Source organism: Pinus tabuliformis, chromosome 3_2 (genome assembly GCF_031772625.1).
Source record: "Pinus tabuliformis cultivar Carrire ecotype Pingquan chromosome 3_2, CPIR1, whole genome shotgun sequence".
Classification (NCBI taxonomy): Eukaryota; Viridiplantae; Streptophyta; class Pinopsida; order Pinales; family Pinaceae; genus Pinus; species Pinus tabuliformis.
In genome coordinates, this window is record NC_142302.1 from 307,230,306 (window position 1) to 307,253,046 (window position 22,741).

General features: G+C 34.7%; 1 pseudogene; it reads right to left on the reverse strand.

Annotated features, from left to right (window-relative positions):
* Positions 1–672: 672 nt before the first annotated feature.
* Positions 673–1,019, reverse strand: LOC149180779 (small ribosomal subunit protein eS28 pseudogene; annotated as a pseudogene).
* Positions 1,020–22,741: the final 21,722 nt, after the last annotated feature.

Sequence of the window (22,741 nt, forward strand, 5' to 3'; positions counted from 1 at the left end):
ATAGAGAAGGTTATTACTCTAAGTGTTATTCAAGCCAACAAGGGAGCACTTAGTGTTGCTGAAACCTTGTAGTTAACAAAAATAAATCCCCAATAAAAATTTAGACCAACGATATCATAGTCAATTTATTGCACATAGTGTTGTCTTTGATGACAACAAGATGTCATTGATGTCAAACAAGGTGTATGAGACAACAACAACATTACCATCTTTGATTACCAAAGAGGAAACAAGACTCTTTATGAGGTGATATGACAACTATATTTCCACAAGGTCTCATCACATTAAGATATGGGTGCTTGAAGTTATTTTAATTGTTTATGAGGTTATTTTACTCAAAATATCCTCTGTAATAGCAATTGACTTGGAGGTCACTCTGTACATCACAATAATGAGACGTAGAATAATATGACACGATGGAGAAGATAATGTCATGCTGTGAGGTTGGATACATATTTGAATTTTGTTTGTATATGATTTGGATTGCTAATTTTTTAGCACTTTCACTGTTTGTTTTTTTTCAGTGAAAATCTTCAGTACAGTAATCTAAATTTCATTCCAGATGCAAAAATAAACAGTTACTGTTCCGATTCCCCATCAATTATATGACAGGCTTCATACTTTAATTGTAAAATTTTGGATTACATATCACATATCATTTATAGCCTCACTCATTGATCCCTTTGCATCGAAAACAATAGCAAACACTACACTACAAGATAATGCAAAAATGGAACACATAACAATATAAGCTATTCCCATCTCACTTTAAGTCCAATGTTATAATCTAAACAACATAATCAGCGCAATCTCCTTGCTTCCCTTTCATATTCTAGCAAAGTAAGGACATCACCCTCTCTGACAGGTCCTTTTACATTCCTCATGATCAGTCGATTCTGATCATCCAAAAATTTTACTCGGACCTGTGTAACTTGACCTCTTGATCCAGTATGGCCAATTACTTTCACCACAACTGCCAATTTCACACTGGTATCTATGACTTCCTCGAAGACGATTGCTCACGTTGAAAGCTTCGATCTCTGTGCGAACTCCACCGAATAGCTGGAGATGTGTATCGGGCGTGTTGAGAGCGGGCACTTTCAATGTTTGTGTGTCAGAGTGAGAATTATCATAATACCCAGAGGAAAATTGGCGGGGATTTACTTTTTGAACTTCCATATATGAGGAGATTACTAAATTGCAATCAGATATAGGGTCATCAGTCTCAACCTCAGTCTCTGATTCAACTTCTTGGGTTGGATAGGTGAGATTCCACTTGCTATATTGGATGTGATATTCCTATATATTCTTTTTTTACAAGAAGTTAAATATCTTTACCACATTAAAGTATCTCGTTTTCCTTGGACACTATGCGGGGTATTCATGTAGCAAGGATTCTTTGAAATCTGCTTGCACACGCAAAGGAAGATTGCATTGAATTTAGGGAAATCAGTGCACTGGCAACGCAGGTAGAAGATTGTATTCAATTCTTTGCCTTTCGTTTGAAAATTAAAGTGTTGCATTGCAGTTCGATCTGAAAGCAATTTCATCGGATCAGTTAACTTCTTTGTGATGTGTTTTCAGGTTCTGAAGGATGTGACGGAGATTAACTATTCATGCATAATGCAGAGGGAGGAACATTCATGCGAGCCTCTGGAAGCAGCCATAGGATTGGCTGCTCAGATCTTCAACTTTATGACCACATCGAAACGCGATTTCCAGTTCGAAGAATTGGGTGGCTTCTCAACAACATCGTTGGTTTCTAAAGTGGTGGATGTTTTCTGGAGTCACCCATATCCGTTGAAGATAGTTCTGAATATCAGGCGATTCAACATCGAGCTTTTGATCGCTCTTATGGAGAAGGACAAAGCTGCTTTAGAGACGAGATCGGAATTGGTGACAGCTTTGGAGGCGGCTTTGAAGGGTATAGCATATTATTGTTTGGGGCGATTTTCATTGATGTTGGGTATAGCATATTATTGTTTGGGGCGATTTTCATTGATGCTGGGGCGATTCTCAGAATCGCCCCATGTGCCCACGCCTGGATTGCATGCAGGCGTGGGCACATGGGGCGATTTTGAGAATCGCCCCGCCACCCGGCAATTCTCAGAATCGCCCCAGCATCAATGAAAATCTCCCCAAACAATAATATGTTGATGGAAATGGTGATGATAGCTCAATTATGAAATTTGAGATGTTGTCTCATAGCTCCTCCCACGAAAAGTTGTTTTCCAACTCCATGCACGCTTTTATCAGTTGTTTCTTATGGATCGATGCAAAATAACTTCGCTGCATAGAAATTGACTTGGAGGTCACTCTGTACATTACAATAATAAGACGTAGAATAATATGACACGATGGAAAAGATAAAGTCATGTTGTGAGGTTGGATACATATTTGAATTTTATTTGTATATGATTTGGATTGTTAATTTTTGAGCACTTTCACTGTTTGTGTGTGAGAGTTTCCATCAACATATTATTGTTTGGGGCGATTTTCATTGATGCTGGGGTGATTATGAGAATCGCCAGGGGGCGGGACGATTCTCATAATCGCCCCAGCATCAATGAAAATTGCCCCAAACAATAATATGCTATACGCAGCATCAATGAAAATCGCCCCAAACAATAATATGCTATACCCTTCAAAGCCGCCTCCAACCTCACCTACTACCAATATTACTTGCAAATATTTGTTTGTTTCAATTGTCAATTTTAGGGGAACCAAAGAAAAAACAGCCAGAAATTATTTCAATCTCTGAATCGCAAGTAGCTAGTCAGCCAGATGTACCTGTAATTACTGCTGAAAACTATAAGACAGTAGAAGAAGGTAAAGACGAAGCTATTCCGCATGAGGAGGATAATGCTTGTGAACACAATGGTCCAGCACGATTGCAGCCACATAAGAGTTATCCCGTTGATCCTGATAATGTGAATCTGGATGAGGGGTGGGAGATTATAGATGCATAAGAGATGCATTAGTTGTTTTGTTATGCTACGTTTTTGGGATTAAAACAACTATCCAGAAAGTCTATTCATATGTTGGAATGATATAGTGATTGAGCTGCCATTAAGAATTTTTCTGCTAACTAGGTTATGTTTTGGATAGACATTTGTACTTTGTATTAAGAGAGTACTTTTTGACTAGCTGTTACATCAACATTGACGTGAAGAAGTGTGCTAATTATGTTTTGGACAGACTTCTGTATGAAGAGAGAGTAATTTTTGACTAGCTAATACATCAACATTCTTTTTAGAGTTTGCATGTTTGTGGGCTTCCTCTTTACTGCCACTGCTACTGTTATTATATTAAATATGCTTTCTATCAAATAATAAATTTGTTCACTACAGTCAATTTTAGGTAATAAATCTAAAATAGAAATATAATAAGCTATAAGGTTTTTATATCTAGAAATGGATGTATGTGAATTTTTTATACACCATCTGGTTTAATGTTAATTTTTTCAAGTACAATAAAGAGGTCTATTTTCAACTACCTAAGGGATTCAATATATGGTTTCAATTTGATATTGCATGATGTAAATTACAAGTTTACATGTCAAACCATAGCCTATGGTGAGCCTTAAACATAGTTAAACCATGTCTCACCATAACAACCACCATTGCAATTGTAACCATAGTCAAATCATGGTAAACTATAGGCAAACCATAGTCAAGAGATGGTCACTCCAACCTCACCTACTACCATATCTTAAGATGCAAATATAGTTTGTATGAAAACTATAAAATTGTTGTATTGTAAAAAACATCATATTGGACAGTCCATTAAACATGCATAAGTAGATTCAACAAAGAAAGTTTTAATTAAAACAATAGGATATGCTATAACCTTCCATGAAAATGTCATGGTTATGCTATAACCAAAAGTTAGCTATCACAATAGGCATACTATAGCTAACACAACAAGATTTATCTTTTTCCCTTCATAAGCCTCTTTGTTCCTTTGTCATCTCTTAATGTATCCAAATATGCCAAAAATAAGATTATCCATTATTTAAATTTGAATATTTGAAAGAGATCAATTGAGAAATATGCTTTAGAGTCCTTTAATCTCTTTTATGTTAAACAAAAATAAAAAGATCATACAATAGAAAAACATATTGATATTCATGTTACATTTTTGGATTTAAAGACTTTGGGAGCATGTCTCATAAGGTGTGGAGCTTATAAAATTACTAGATGATATCAAGGGAAAAACAATTTCCACCATAGTGTAAGGTTTAGAAGTTGAAGCCAACATATTACATCAAAAAAATGGTATTTGTTTCCACGAATGGTACTTCTTTTATGGTTGTTAATCAAACAAGATTTATCATTTTATTAAAAAAAACTTGTGCCAAATTTAATAAGTGTTCATTGCATTGCTCATCAAGAAGACTTAGTAGCACTAAATGCTTTGAAAGGAATTAATGCTTAGTTATTGTTCATTACAAATTAGCAAGTAATGTAGATTAGGGTTCAATACTAAAATAAAATAAATAAACAACTTGTTGCACTACCAGAAATCATGGAGCTTTGACACTTTAATATCTTCAAATTCTTGGACTTAGATGGTTATTTTGGGGAATTGTGGAAAAATTTGTAGCATTATGTAATTTTTTTGGAAACTGAAACAAATTAATAACTTGGAAATCAACGTTAAATTTTGTGCTAAATTATGTAACCTTTAAACCTAACAAAATGAACATTCAAATCAATTTTTTGAAATAGCATAAAATACAATTTTGTACATTTAAGATTACACATATAGGCTTTATTAATGCATCAATTTTTAAAGCACAACCTCCAAACCTAGGCTAGATTCTAGTTCATAATTACATTCCCATTGGGGATGCATAAAAGGAAATAATTATGCTTGTATTCTCAAACATAGTATCATAAATTGTAATCTTATAGGTGTGTTACATGTGTATTATATATTGTGATCGTGAGTTATAATTGTGAGTTTCTATATTGCTATCTTTAGTTAATCAAATCCACTTTCTTAGAGCATTAATAGGCCTAATGGTTAAGAGCATGTGTTTCCTCCTAAGAGGTACAGGTTCAAAAACCAAAATGGGTTAGAGTATGTATGCCTTCCTAGACATAATAACCAAATCATTGCATGGAGGTGGGTCTCTTGTCCCACAAACAAGGGGGTCTCATACACCAATTTGTTGTCGGGCTTGGCTATGACGATAGAGATTCTAAAAAGGTTGTTACCAGAAGGAACAGTGTTGAGATGGGAGTCTGCTGAAACCAGTCATAGATGTAGAAGAATTTTGAAACCTAAAATGGTGGGCATGCATGTGGACTCAGATGGGGCACTAGTTGATGAAAGAGAAAAATATGGAACATCTTCGTCTGCATCTAGTCATTCATCTGAAAATGGGAATTCTGATGGTGTGCAAGAAAATATGAGTGATTTTGAAGAGTTGTCTAAGACAGTTTATATAAGTGATGTTTGCATCGTATCTTGAAATAAAAAATTTGATTTCCATATGGTGTTAAATCAGAAGTTATGAGTCATTTTTATGTTGTTTGATTATATGTCTTAATTATGATAATTTTTATTTTTTAGAATATCTACAATGCAACATTAAATTAGAGATATAATGTATGTTTCATTCAATATACAAATAATGACATTTTGATTCATTTAGTCATGTAATTTGTTCATAATGTCATGGTTTTTTAATTTTATCGTTGAAAAAATTCCAATTTCTTTTGTATCTAGCATGTTATGGTTGAAAACATGTTGAATTTATACTTAGGAAAGAAAAATGTTATTCTACCAAAAACATTAGTGTGTTTTTTTCCTCATAAACAACTATTTTTTTGCACATAAAAATTCAATTTTACTAGCATTTTTTTTAAAATGTTGAAAATTTACCCTAAAAGAAAATCGTCGTTCTAGTATCAACACTTTTTTGTTTTCAAGGTTTTTTTTGCACAAAAATTTCATTTTCACTGCCATTTTTAAAGCATGTTCAAAATTGACCCTAAAAAAAAAAACCAGCATTCCAGTATACACACTTTTCGTTTTTAGCACTGTTTTTTGTGTTTTCTTAGGGTTTTTTGAAGAAAGTTCATGTTTTGAGTTTATAGTTCCCGTTTCAAAGTTTACATTGTCTTTGTGAGGGATATGATAGAAGAGAAAAAGGTGTTGGTTGTAAAGATGGACACTTTGAAGAATACTGCAGATGCATTGACAAAATATGTGAGCTTTGAGAAGTTCTCTTGGTGTAGAGAAACAAAATGGTGTTGTAGGGTTGGATAAATGAGTAAGCTCTCCAGTGGGCCCCTGTGGAAAGAAAACAACAAGTGGGAGAATGTTGGGTTGTGTTATATTCTTTCCACGATTAGCTGAGATAATTAACCTGGAGGTTAGAGGGGGGGCGAAGCCCCCCCTTTGTTGCACCAATTGCGCAACGGGGGGGGGGGGTCACAGGGGGGCGGCAGCCCCCCCTGTCCAGGGGGTTTGAGGGGGGCAGGTAGCCCCCCTCTACACGGTCCAGGGAAACGCCCTAGGGAAAAAAAATTGGACCATATATTAGATTGGGTAGACCTACCTATGGTTTTGTGCATGGTTTTCGCACATGGTTTTGGACACGATGGTTTTCGTTCCATGGTATTGGATGCTTCGGCGTGTATAAATATGTATTGTAACATTGAAAATAATGAAAAATCAAGCTGGTAGTCTTGGTTTTGGGATCCAGGGAAAATCTCTGTGTATATGTGTTTTATGTGTTATGCTCTCGCATTGTTTATTTTCTGTGTTTCAGAATTCGTATGTAGGGAATCTATGTACGAGGTTAAAACCTGTATTGAGGTCAAGAATAGGCCTCAAAACAAAAATGTACAATAAAAATAAACTTTATAAGAACCAATAGGAATCAATATGATGATGTTAACCATGGGAGATGATTCACCATTTTTGGAGTAAAAAGGTAAAAGGTAAAAAAAATCAAAATAAAAACAACTTTTTCAACTCATATTTTGAACTTATCTCCCTATGATTTTACTCAGATGTCGAGCGGGAGCAATTGTTAGATGTGAAATTTAATTTTTCATTCAAGGAGTACACATGTTGCATACTTTTGATGGACCCTACTACGCGAAAAATGTGAAATATATGAACAAACATGATTGCAATCACATTTTTTCATGTATTTCAATTTTTTTTGTGTAGCAGGTTCCATCGAAAGTAAGCAACATGGGTACTCCTTGGATAAAAAATTAAATTATGTATCTAATGAGTGATCCCGCTCAAAATTTAGGTAAAATCATAGGGAGATAAGTTGAAAATACGAGATAAAAAAATAGTTTTAAATTTTTTCCCTCCAAAACTTGATGAGGTAATCTAATCTTATTTTTATTATTTCCACTATTATTTTATAGTATTATTTAGGAGGCCCCTTTTAGACATCAAAATTTCTCTAATGATTAACATGTTTGTGGGTGTATTGAGCCCCACGACGTTGGATTAGACTAAAGGTATACGGATTCATTAAAACCCATGGTCATAAATAAATGTTGGTCATGTTTATATATATATATATATATATATAACATCGACAAATTAAACTTGATCCTTACACCTGAGAGCTACAATGCATTTCGACACGACGTATGTGACATGTGACCTAGTTAAACGTGTCTCCTCATACTGTGGTTAGCCCTAACCACCCACATGATGCGCTAGTAAATGAACATATCAAATCTTGTTGAATGATCCAACAGTGGTCACGCGACTTACTCCAAACCCTAAAGGTATTCTACCTCGCCCTCCATCATTTGAGTTGTTTTCCTTTGGGTGTTTTCCCTCTCTTCCTCTGCCACAACCTGGGGTTTGTTTTTAGAGGTATTGCAACTTGGGTTTATTGATAGAGGCACTTTTGAAGGTTTAAAATATTTTATAACTCTCTCTGAGTACTCATCTTTGTATAATGGATTGATCTTATCGCCGATGGTAGGTAACCCTAGCTCTCTGAAGCTTGAGGCATGTTTTCATGCTCATGTTTATTTTATATTGACATGTTTGCTTTCTTTATGGTATGCTCGAAGCTCTAATGGGTTTGCTTTAGATGTATAGGTTCTCACTCAATTTAGTCTTAGTCGACTTTTCCTTTGGGGGCTCTCAACCCAAACTTTCTCAAACTCTAGCATGCACTACATGGTTTTGGAATTTCCCCCTCAGTTGGGAACAAAACCGACTTGGGTCTTTGTTAGTTGTGGCTGATTGTTTCCAGTCCAATTTTGAACATGGAACCCTTAAGGTAATACTTTGAGTTTTTCTTGCAAACCCTTCCTATTTTGTTATGCATGCATTCTCCTTTCAGCCATACCTGAGGTTGTAAAATTCTATACTAATGGATTTTATTTTTCCCTACCACAGGACCAACCTAGGATAAGCAAACCAACATCTCCTCCTCTCGCTGCTCAGGTAAACCCCCTTTATCGTATTTTTTTCCTCCAGTTCATATTATTCTGAGATTGGTTCATTAACAAGGTTCTTACTCTAGAGTTTTATTTTTCATATGTATGGACTAGCCATCTTATGGAAATCATGTTACACTTACAAGGTCTCGTGAGGGTGTACCATCATTTGGTCTTATTGTGTCCAGCAAGGTTTCCTCTAGGGACTTCATTATTCCTCTCAAGTAACCTATGTCCCTTAGCTTCCCTTTGTTGTTTTTTTCTTGGTATATTTTTCTTTTCCATTTATAGTATTTAAGGGTCCCATCTCTCTGTTGACCCTAGCACCCCCTTTATATTTTTCACTTATGATGACTATTGATTTTTGACATTAGTCTTCAAGGCTTAAGCACCACATCAATCAAGGGTCACACGACAAGTATTATTTTTATGCAATACTTAAGTTCATTTCTCTAGGTTTTACCTGAAAAGCTTCGTAGCACAATTCTAACTGATGTTTTTCTCTCCACTTGTCTTCGGTTTGATAACCAAACACCTTCCATATGCAGTCCTGGTTATTAAAACAATCCCCCCTTTTCCAGGTACCAAATGGAATTCGATAAATTCCTATGTCCCTTATGCATGATTACTCTAAACTAAATTAGGGTTGAATTTTACTTCTATCCCATGCTTTTCCTAGAAGCAGTCATTGGATTAGGTTCAACTGTAGGGATTGGTATAGTTCCTAGTCTATGTTATGTGACAAGTTTTTTGAATCTATGAACAATATTTTTAGTTGGGAGTTTAATAGTCAACATTGTGGACATTCTGTATGTAACTTGAATTATATTAATACAATTACTGAGCTTTTTTTCTAAATAATGTGCACTGGCCATGCTTCTATTTTAGATAAGGTTATGTGTTTATGTCACATTCTTGATTATATTTTCACATGATTAATTTATTTAGAAGTAGAACTATATTCTCCTCGACCCATTCATAATCTATTTAATCATTTGATGCTTAGACCATATAATTATGAGCAATATTAAATACCCACCATTACTCTTCAGGTGGTTTAATTGTATGAGTTATTTATTTTTGATGTTATATTTATACATGTACAAGACTCTTATTTTCTTGGATTAACCTACTTATAATTATTAAATAAATAGGGTTTTCATCCCCTTCGCCTTATGATACTTATCAATATATTCCTTCCAAGGTTTAGTGACAATATATTATTTGTACACTACTTGTAACAGTCATAGCTCATATGTTACAATATTTCTTACCCTCTTTATTTATTTGCTATGAGTAAATTATATATAAGTAATTTGTATTTGTCATAATGGTTATGTCAATATTCGATACCCTAACTATCTTGTATATTATATTTTAACCCAAGATCCTCTCCACAATTTTATTACATGGGTTATAAAACCTTATGTTCCTATACCAAGTTGATTTTCATTACATAATTATATCCACAGTGATAATAGGTTTCCCATATGTTGAATCTATTTGGGTTCGAGTATAGAGATAATTGTATTTTACCTGGATAGTTCCCTTCTCAACCTGAGGCTAAAACATGTATTACTAGACCTTAGTAGTATAATATACCACTAGACTTTTATGGCTATGTTTATTGTGATTCATTTTCCTAACAACAAGTACTTAATCGTTCAATTCATCCACCTGTTTCCAATGATCTTCATTTTCCAAAAATATATAATAAATATGTTTATAAATAATTTTAACTAATGGATCATTTCTATTCCATGTTTCCTACTCCCTCTGGTATTAGGCTACAATACAACATTCCTAGTTGGTCCCTCCTACCATACCTCATGCATTTGTTATGCCTTGTAAGTGATTAGTTTTATTTATTACTACACTTCAACAACATATCCAACATATATCCACATAATTTTAAAGTTATGTTTACACGAATTTTATGTCCTTCTTTTTCCCATACCCTGCATACAATCACATTAGTTAAATTATGCGATCAGAATTTAGAAATAATACTCTCATGTCTAGTAGATATCATAATACTACTTATTCATTCTACTGGCACTGCAATAGAAAAATAATGGATTAGTATGTATATGCTTCATATAAGGTATTCTTTATAGATTAAACAATCCCTTTTAACAGAACAGAACATATAATTCTTATTGTAACCACAACTATTTACTTATCTAATCACATAGACTTCCTTGAAAATGCTATGGGAAAAGGCATGTTCCTCCCAACCAACGAATTTGAAAACCTTGCAACTCCCCTCGAGCTCAAAATTATTACTTCCTTCATGTTGTTTCAATAGTTCTCCAGCTGCTTTCACTTAGTGGTATATATTGTTTTCTTCCAAGTAGTTTTTTCCTAGTAGAATCATTCTTTCAAGGTTTTCCCGCCTTTTTTGCTTTACCTAGGTTTTTTTCAAAATAAGAAAAAGCATGCCTTTCTCTTCGGTTATTCATATTCTTATCCTTTCACCCAAATTAGCATTTCTTTCCAGCTGAGATTATCTTTCCACCGAACATAACATTTCTCTCCAATTATGTTGTTTCTTGGTGGCAATCTTTCTTCTTAGAACTTTGGCAGAATTTGGGACGGTTCCAACTATGACTTTTTTCACTTTTATCTTTTATGTCCATTATTTGAACTTAACCACTTAATAATTTCTTAGACGAAAAGAAGCCTAAAATATTCACATGTCATTTCCCATATCATTTCAAAGAGAAATAAACATTCATTTATTATAAAATGTATTTACATAAATGAGCCAACTTATGTCTTAGCCCCACGGCTAACATGTCCACTCAATATTATGATTAAAACATAAAATGGCAATGCATGTAGAAGAAATTACACCAAGGGTATCACAAAATTATGATATAAAATATGGATTAACATGTATATGCATAAATATATGTGTATGTCAAATACTAAATAGGCTAACCTCAAGTGCATATAAAAATTAGGGCTTACCTACACCTTCTATTATGTGTATATATGCATCATCAAAATAGGGTTTAATGAAGGGTTGACTTGTATTTGAGGAAAGATGAATATTTTTTGTTAAATTATGGTGGATTTGAACTTTACACTTATAAAAATTTAGGTCACTTTAGGATCAAAACCTACTATTGAAAGGGAATTTGGATATTGAGAAATTTATGAAAGGCCATGTGTACCATTTGGAGGACTAATAATGACCCTTTCAAGTAGGAGTTCCCACCTTGAAGCTCCACTTATCCACTTTTATGGTATTTTAACATCATTGGGCTAACTTGTAGGCAATGAAAAGTCACCCTAAGGGCTTCTAAGCCCACTTGGGGTGTTTCATAGTTGTTTTGAATACTAATTAAAGGAGATTTTATGCAACTGAAGGGCCTTTTGAGGCTAGATGTTGCACCAAAAATATTGTATTTTCACTTCATTTATGGACATGGGTAATTTTTAGGGATTTTTCCCTTCAATATTTTTACATGTGGCATGGATGCCCCTAAATCTATTAGTTTGTATTATTTAATTATTGCAGAGGGCCTTTTTGCCCTCCATAGGCAAGAATAGAGAGTTTTTTAGCTTAGAAAAAATAATGTTTTATTATGAATGAGGTTGAGGGGACCCTCAACAAATAGAGATGTGTTTCATATCGTTTTCTCATGGTTGGGGGAGAAATCTCTTAGAAAGTCCACAATTTCTTAAATTTCCTCTTGATTCATAATTTTGACTATGAAGGAATAAGTAGAGTGATATTTTGGAGGGTTTTGTTGATATGGATAGTTCTCTTTCAATGAGGCATGTTTCTAGATCTTGATGAGAAGAATATTTTGATGCGAAGAGACCTATTTTCATGGATTATTATTAATGAAATTTAATTATATTTTATATTATATGTGAGTTATCTTCTTATAATCTTGTCCTTTGTTGATGGAAAAGAGTTATTAAATATCATCCATAGCTTTTCTAGTATATTTATAATTTTATACTCATTTGGAAATATTTTCAACAAATTATTTTTAGGTGACCTTGGTTAAGCTCCTTTCCCTAATTATTCCTAAAAATTGCAAGACACCTAACCTAAGCCTCCACAATACACTGGTTAGTTTTTCCTAGTCCTTGAGTGAAAATATGCTCTAAGCCTCTTTCAACCACTTATCATGTTCTTTGCATATGGCCAAGGCTAATCTCACTCCCTTATCCCATCTTTGAAGATTGAAGGACACTATGGTTGGAGGAATTAGGGACATAGGTCTATCTCTTTTGGTTCCTTATGCCCATATCTATCTCCATTTCTCTACAATTGTCTTGATTCTTGAATCCAGATGACCCCAAAGTATATTGGCATGATAAGGAATTGATATTCTATCATCCATCACCCATTTTCATTGTAAATCAACCAAACTATTTTTTCGGGGTTTTACTCTCCCAGTGATTGATGGGTTATGTATGTTTTGGGATTTTCCCCTTTAAACTCAAAGCTAGAAGTTACCCTAAAACCCTAGCAATCTCATCCACCCTAAACCCTAATTTTTCTACTCATTGGTTAATGGAAGTGCAAGTATAGGCCTTAGGAGACTCTTGAATTAGCTTGTCTGAACCATTTTATCCCTAAGATCTACTAGGAAAATCCCCCATGAGCTAGTTGGGAGCTCGCTAGAAATGAGAATATGGTTGGTGAGGTGATTGTAGCCCCCTCTAAGGTATAATGGATCTCACACTTGAGATTTTGGATTTATCTAAAGAAGTGTGAGATATTTTGTATAGGTCGATAAGTAGGAATGATTCATAGCACCATGGTTAATGTTTTTTATTTCCAAATGTAGGTTTCCAGAGTTGCAATTCATGATGAGAAAGTGAATTATGGAGGAAAAGTGTGCTACAAAGCATTGAAATGTTCGATGTTTCAGGAGAACTCTTCACCCATCATCAGGGAATGAAGAAAAATATAAGTGAAGATGAAAAGAGACCTAACCTTTATATAATGGTACTATCATGAGAGAAATCTTGGAAAAGAGATGTTAGAAAAAGGAAAAATAAAGAAAATAATATTATTTTTACTAATATGGTATAATAATAGTGTATTATTAATAATACAATAATAATTATGATAATAATAATATTATTAAAAATTATTTGAAAAAAAACAAGAACTTTTATTAATAATGAAACTATTGTTAAAATAATAAAATAAAATAATAAGATAAAAAATAATAATTATTAAAATTTTAATATAACTAATAAAACTTAAGATATTAATAATATTATTAGAATAATGAAATATTATTATTCCTTTACCATTAATATTAATATTAATATTGTTAATATTAATATTAATAATATTAATATTGTTAGTATAATTATTATTATTATATTTATCTGTTATTTATATTAACACTAAATTTAATATTAATGTTTACTTTATATTAGCCCTAACATTAATAATAATTTCATTTATTCGGGAATAATAATATTTCATTGTTCTAATAATATTATTAATATCTGAAGTTGTTATTTGTTTTTTCTTTTGTTTTTTCTTTTCTTTTCCTTTTTGGGGAGAAAAAGACGTGTAATTTTACTCATAAAAAATAAAACAAAATGCAAAAAATGCATTTAGGAAATACACCTCACTGTAGTAGGCTAGAAGAGAAATGAAAACAACTGATAAAATAAGGAAGACAACATATATCATTCAAATTAATATGTGGGAAGAGGCATTTAACTTCTCTTTTTTGCCTTTGCTTTTTGCACTTTTTGGCATCCATCCGGATTTGGATCAATAAGGACCAAAGCCAGGTCACGCCTTGAAGATGATGGAGAAGGTTATTTGTCGGAATATGAACTCTTAGATACATGTTATCTCCCCCCATCCCTTCATAGATATGGAATTCAATTATGTCGGTGCCCAACTGATTATGGATTGAAACTTTAGGCCTAGCCTCGGAACCTCCTTCTACGTGGTTACCCTAGTATACCTACACATTCACTTCAACATGTGTAGGTTGGCTATCCAAAATTTCTTCTTCTTCTCCTTCCGAGAGGTGATTATCTACTACTTGCTAGCCCTTTGGCTTATGGATTTCCCTTTTCTTCTTTTTTGGGTTGTTTTTTGCATAGGCATAAAACTTCTCCAAATGTCTTGTTTGGAAGTAGGTTCTACATATCAAATCCATATTCTCATAATCTAGTACTTGGGTCCATTCATATTTTTTATGATTCAATTGGATTTGGTTAGTAATGCATTTGCTAAGGTCTATCTCAACACAGATTCTAGAGAAATAGAAGGTACCTTTTTATGTTATTTCTAGATCCATCTTAAATTTTCGCAAAGAATTCCCAATATCTTTTAGGACCTTATGGTGTCAGAAAGGTATAGGGATATTTGAGAGTCTCACCCAAAGTAGTATAGTTGTAACCACCATGTCCGTAACATCGAATTATGGAAACCATGGAGTAATAAAGAGCATTACTCTACCCCAAAACCAAGGCCCTTCATTCAAGACACATCCCAGGTCTTTCTATGTATCAAATTGAACAATAAAAAAACATTTTGAACACAAGTATATGTCACAATTTGTTGTCCATGTGGAGAAAACAAACTAGTGTAAAACATCATATTTTTGCCAAAATCCATTAAACTTGCAGATAATAACCTTTGATTGGAGAGAAACAAGGAGAGAGTTGATCTCTGGAAGATTACCTTCCATGACTGGAGCGTGTTCCATTTGCTCCATGATGTAGGGAGCAGGAATATTTTGTATCATAAAAACTAGGTTGGAAGTATTACCCTTCACTGCATACGTGAAGGAGACGAAACCACTAGGATTTATGGAACATGAAGATCCAAACTATTGCCTTATATTCAATATAATAATGGAATTCCTCTGGATGAATTATTCCTTTATATGACAAGGGTCTTGTAGTAGTTTCCCTTCAAAAATCATATATTGATAATATGTAGGCATTTCCAAACTACTTTGGATACTCTTTTTTATGTTTTCCACTAGATTTGATCCCTTAATCCAAAAGATGGAGGTTTTTCCTATTAGATTTTTTAAGAAAATTTGAAAATAAATCATTTTATTCTCTAATTCTTCTTCATCTAAGACAGTGAAAGGAAAATGAGGTGGGGAGACAAAACAATGCATGAATTCCTTCATCACTGCAGGCTTCCATATATTCCAAACTAAGCACACAAAAAAAAAAACCAAAAGTGTAGGAGGGAAGATAGATGTCCCTACAACTAATGGCCTGTCCTACCATGGTAACACAATTTCTGAGTAAATGACATTAAGATAAATTAATAGGTGTAGGCCAGAGTTTTGGTGAAAGGATACATTCAAAGGTGAGGTCCTAACATTGGAAATTTTCCCAAGACCTGAACCCCCATTGACTTCGTGGTCCTTTGGTATCCCACAACAAAAAAATGACTGAAACCCCACCAATATAGTCCAAATGCTTCGATGGCCAGTACCATACATATGGTAAAGTGTGATCTCCCCAAGACTTTGAACACCGTGAACAATAGAGCCACACAAAAACTTGGTGGTGGAACTATTAGCCTCGCAAGAAACAGAACAAACCCTAGCACTCATTTTTCCTTCCAGCATCATATCTTCATAAACTATGATTCCATTAATATCTTAAGTTTTAATATTTATATTAAAATATTAATAATTATTATTTATTACCTTATTATTAATAATTATTATTTTATTTCATTATTTAATCATATTATTAATAAAGGTTTTTGGTTTTTCCAAATAATTCTTAATAATGTTAATAATAATAGTTATTATTATTATATTATTAATATTAAGCATTTGTTATTAATTATTATTATAATACCTGGTTAATAAAAATAATATCATTTTCTCTATTTTTCCCTTTTCTAACATCTCTTTCCTAACATTTCTCTCCTAAAACTACCATTATATATAAAGGTTAATTATATCTTCATCTTCATCTATATTTTCCTTCGTGTCCCTAATGATGGGTGAATTGTTCACCTAAAATGTTAGAATAAATTATTTTCTCATAATGTTATTTATTGTTTGAGTGGGTTACAAGTGCCATAAGTAAGCTTTGTGTAGTGGAAATGAGTCTGAAGGGGTAAATATGGGCATGTTGGTTGAAAAGGGGATGAATCCCTAAATGAAGATTCTTATGCTCTTAAATTTTTATAAGAAACACCTACAACCTCCAAATCTTCTTAGTTTATGTATGTAACAACCCCTTTGGGAAAATTCCCCCTCTTAAAAACATTGAAATATTGTTGTATGTATATACATAAAAATATAAATGGATGAAATATGGGACATGAATTTCATAGCTTAGGGAGAAGGGTGCCTAGGGAGTTAGCGATGTGGTTATTAATATCAATAATGGGTTGAATGGTGACCTTAATGGCGTTGGTTTTATTATTAATGCAATTGAAAAGCAAGGATCTGCCATGTCCATGTTGACCAACAAATATAAGCAAAGAAAAGGAAAAAAATTAAATGAGGTATAGTCATGCTGGTAAACAGAGGAAATGAAGAGAGTGCACCCATGAAATCCAGAAATGATGGATGCAACCCTTCAGTGAGAGGAATTAATGAAGGGAGAATTACCTATGAGCACATAGAAGAGATAAGTATATCCATGCATCGAAAAGAGTCATGAAAACACACAACCATAAGGAGAAAACAATGGAATTAGAGAACATGGAAGATAATTAGTTAAGGAAGGATTCTCTTTGTGTTAAGGGAGACTCCCTGTGTTGTAAGGAACCTTTGAATTAATATTGACTGAAATAAAATCTCAAAGGTATAAAAACTAGAAGTTTTTAACAAGGCCGAGGGAGGTGGTTCCTTGATCATTGTATTTGATTCCTAAATAGTTGGTTGGAAAAGTGGGTATCATTTGAAGGCCTTGTTTCAATTGATATTTTTATTTTACCCCTATAAGCGCTCCTCCTCAATCTCTATAATCTTTCTCAGGGGTGATAGTTGCAAGTAATGTTCGTTGCAACTTGTCTAAGGTTGAGTGTAAAATTAGAGTCCCTAGCTCAGTTTTCATATTCACCATTAGAAGATAAGTGTTTCTTATGCCTTGTGTGTCAATGACTTATATAAGGATGTCTATTGTGTTTTCTCCTTACCATTTAAATTCATGGACTGAAAATGATAAGGGTTTTGTTTCTTGTGATTTTGAAGAGTATTTTAGTTCATGCCTATTGATGCAATAATAGTCATTATGTCCTCTTCACTGAAATATCCCTTGTGTGCCCATGATTTTGATAAATTATTTTATTAATACCGAGGAATATGAATTCATATCTGGAACTTGGAATGCTAACTTCCTGTGTAAATTTTCAAAAATGGCCTAGTTCTTGTATTTAATTCTAAGCTTAAATTCTGACCAGTTCCTTGAGAATAAGAGAAGGGTAAAATCCTTGTTGATTGAATGACTGTCTGTGGCTTAAATATTTTAAGTACTAGACCAGGGAAGTGTTCTAGTGCATAATGAGACCTTATGTCCAATTCGAGATGGACATTGGCATGTAGATTAACCTATAGGTTTGTATATAATCATATACAATGCACTCGAAAAAGGACTGGACTATACGTCCAAGCCTCGATTTAGAGATTATAAATTGTATTTATTTACATATACATGGATATATATTGGGAATTGTCCACAAGGACCAGACCTATAATATGAGTGCAATCATATATGGATGAAAATATATATACATAGGTCAGGGCCTCCGCAAGCCCACTGTAAATGAATTCAATAAATAATGTAATGTTCATTTACACTCGTGACAATGTTATCCTATCATGGATTGGTGTCCCTAAGATCAATATTAGCCCTTGGGAACATGGCAGAGCATGTGTCCTAGTAGAATGGCCAGGGGATAGGGTGTAGACTTAAGCACTGGGTGCCAAGGCAAAACAGGGTTGGTGCCACAGAAACCTTGGAAAAGGGGCTAGGCCATATAACCAACTAATAAGACCTAAGGCTTGGACCCTAGTGTTATAGACATTTTTGGGCACTGCAACCCTAATAAAACATGTCCATAAGCCAAGGGCTCCTAAGTCCCTAAAAGTGTTGTTTCATACCCTAAAGGAACAAGGTCAGCTGATTACATCATCTCCCAGAAGTTCTCCACAAGAAACTGCTTAGAACTGGTCAAAACTGGACCATACAGGTTGCTCAATGATAAGGGTGTGATGCATCCCACCTGCCCAGTGAAAAGGGTGCGATGCATACTGAAAAGCCCTTCTGTAGGGTACGATGGGCGAGAGTGGGCAAATGGCAGAGACAGTTTGCGAGGTGGATGATCATGGAATCTTCCAGAAACTTCTCATGTGACACTTGCCTCTCTGAATTCACCTAGGGATGAGTAAGAGATCATCAATCTCCAAGTGGAATCAAGAACTATCAGAGAGAGGACACTAATCAAAATCCCAGAAGCTGAATCACCCCGTGCAATCATCTATATATGGATCCCTCATCCCAAAGATCCAGAGGCTGGAATTTGGTATCTTGTAAGGAAGTGCTATTGGTTTCTTGTTGGAATATCATAGTGTTGGGTGATCTAAGCTTTTCATGAGGTGAAAGAAGGGCTTTCATGCTGGAGGATGACGCTGGGTCAGAACAATTGGTTGTAATCCTCTTTTCTATTCTTGATATTAATAAAGCTATTCAAGTTTTCCTCCACATTCCTGTATGTTTGATGATATATGCATTTGTGTGGTCAATATACATCTGGTCCTATATTGTTTATGATTGTAGATCTCTGTTCTTCGATAGTATTATGTTGCTTTGATTCCACAGGTGCTCTTTGAAGCTGGGTAGACGAAGGAGAAGCGGCAAGGATCTGTCAGAAGGGAGAGGAATCGAGCAAGGAACCAAGCGCAAGACTGAGGTTGGTGTCCTTCATTCCACTCTTATCTACTTCTCATAAAGGAAAACGAAAGTAGTTTTAGTTTGTTTGTTTCTAAGATAGCTACCAGTCTTAGTGGGACTAGCAGCTCCGAGTGGACACTATATTTCCCTATAACACCTAGGCGTTGGGTAAAATATAATAAGATGACTATGATGGGGCGGTAATCATATAGTCTAGATTCTAGCGTAGACCACCCCCTGGCATCAGTGGGGAAGGGGGGGTCCACATTCACTCTAACCCATCAGATATATATGAAAAATGAGTGTCTTCAGATTTTGAGGCCTAAACTATGCCCTAGAACCATGAACATGAACACCCTTATGATGTGGCAAGAGGGGTTCTGCATTTTCTCTTATCTGTCGATTGTATAGGCTTATCACCAATGTTGGATCGATCGGGGTATAGGGCCCGTCATTAATTTAATATACAATTTTATATTATTTCCTATGGTTTGTTATTGCATCCCAACCATTGTTTAGATGAGTGCACTTCCATCATTGGATGGAGAAGGATGATCGTTGTTGACTTCACAATGAGTTATTTATTGCATCAGGTTGGTTTTATGACATGGGTGAGGTGGACCCTTATCTATATGGTACAATACGCATAGGAATACATGCATTTCAATTTGTTGTACAATCCATGGAGACATCAGGTGATGTGCCATGCCACAAAACTGTAAATTCCACTGCGATGACATGGTTGTGGGGAAGCATGCCATGTAGGCACCACATGGGACCACATGAACATGCCATGATGTAATTTAGAGCCATCTGATGGACTAAGTTTACAATTGTCCTGTCACTTAAAGTTTGTTTGTGCGCATTGACATGTTTTAGTTGGGCAAGTTGGTTTTGGATTTTAGGGCCAAGGTAGGTTGGAAGAAGTGTGCGCGTAGACAAGTCATGCAAAGTTAGGGTTTATGAAAAATCCAGGAAGAAAATAAAAATTTCTCTGTGTAAAAAACTTGTTAAAAATAGGCTAAACTCATGGTGGGACCCACTAGGGCAAGGGTCGACAGGTCAATCAAAAGAGGGAAAATGGATAGCATAGTTTATCCCAAAGGCTAGAGTACCGATAGTTGACTAAGGTCGGGCCTAGACCAATTCGAGGTTTGGTATAGTTGGGTCAATGGGTAATTTGTTCCCAATAGTATATTGGGGCATATCTCCAGGCTGAGAGGATGGGCTAGAGAGTGGAGTCAGGCTCGAGGCTGCAAAAAAATTCACAAATAAGTACTATATCCATAGCACCGACTACCTACTACGAGGTGGAGCACACATATTCCCTATGGATCCATCCATGGTGGATAGTATGCCATGTAGGCACCACATAGGTTCCACATGGCAGATGAAGGTGAGGACTCAGGCTTTGGGAATGAAACTTTAAGAGGACATAATTTTTTATTCCATAAATCGATGGAGGTAAAAGTATATATTACCATAAAGGTCTCGATGAGACAAAAGTGATGGCGTTATTAGTTTTGTGTTTTGAAAAGGTTGAAAAAAAGGAAAAAAAAATAGGCCCCATTCCCATGGTAGGATTATGGAGGTTAGTTCTATGATAGTAACTACCTACTTACACATTTATTGTGGTCTAGGGATGATAAGGGGGTATGTGAAAATGGAGCATCATGATCCCTTACTAGTGAGTTTTGTCCTAGGAGTTGGATATGAAAAACATTGAGATGTTTTTTGCACAATGGATGGGTCTTAGGTCCTTACCATGGTAGTGGTAGGAAAAATACAACCATGGCCAAGGCAAGGAAACAAAAACCTCAGGCCCTTAACATACCTTGTTATTCTCAATCATCATCAAACCACAACATAGTACCCCTTCAAGGTATCCTTGTCTTACTAGAGGGATGTGGGATCCATGAATATGTCTTGAGCACTGAGGATGATTATCGTGGCCTAACCAATATGAAGGGAGGAAAACATGACCCTTAGGCCTAGAACAAATCTTCTCTAACTTAAGAACTATGAGAAACAACATGTAACACCACCTATGTATAGCATCTTTGTGGATGTTATTCGAAGGATTTTTTCATAATGGATGTATTGTGGAGCTTTAACCATCATTAGAGATTGGAAACAAGTTCCTTTCAATGTTGTCAAAAATTATCAAGTTTAAGAGACCTTGATTAAGCCATCACAAAAACACACGAGAAATTTATAGGGGCATGTTGAAGCCTCGAAAATCATTGCTACAACACAGGGAAAAACCACCTGGTCTGGACCTTGGTTAGTAGCTCCTTTTCCGTTTGGCGTAGTGGCTCCGACTAGGGATAATGGGACCAGTTTCCCAAAAGAGATTTTGATAGTGTTGATGGGGTGATATATGATGTAATGGGGGAATGATTAAGCTAAGTGTAATCTAATCTAAACTATTAAACACATGGATATATCCTAGTTTTAATACTATTAAACTATAACTATGGCGGAGAATAAAGTAAGGTATGTGATCTACAATAATGTCCTATAGCAATTGGTAATAAAGATCATTCAACTGCAATAAGAAGTGAAATCGTTTAACAATAATCATTTTGGATAAATAGTTAGCCAAAACGATTGTGAAAGATATATCGCATATAGAATCGTTCATGTATTCAACATAAAGTTAAAGCCAACACCATACAAAAGTGCAATAATGCTAACTGAAATTCAAACTTTCATACATAAAACAATTTGAAGAAAAGTTATTGCCTGATACATAAATAAAACATAATCACAAGATAAAAGTACCATATATGATAAGTTATACTCATGTGTTTCAGCAATATTGACCTAATGCTAATCAATCCAACATCATCTAAGAGTACAAAAGTGCAATTTCAGTAGAGTATGCTAGATATTTAAAAGAAAATAGATCATGTTCCATTCATTCCATCAGAACCTCCTCAAATGTACAGAAGTGCATGTTTTGAAGAATGTTTTTGATAAAATTTCTGGACCCCTCTCTAAATGCATGAGAGGGGTTTAAATACTAAACTATAGGTCCTAAAATAGATTATTACAGAAAATAGTTGAGGAGGTTTAAATGACCTTCCTCAAATTATGCGAAATGAAACTAAAATATAAATAAAACAAAGTGACTAACTCCTTTGCATTTGATCGTTAAGATCGCAGATATATGTCAGTGGCTTAGGTTGTGTCGGTTGGTTGATCGTAAATTTCAACTTTACAGTAAATATAGCATCCATCAGTGTTGGCACCATTTTTTGTGTGGAGGTGGTTAAGCATCGCAAGGTCATCCACTGGCTATATGGTTTGACTAAGTATTTCCAGTATGCTTCCCAGTTCATCTTGCTCATTTGTTTGATTACCTCCTCCCTTTCCTTTGCCGCTTGTCTCCACTGTTGCTCTAGTTGTTTGGCATT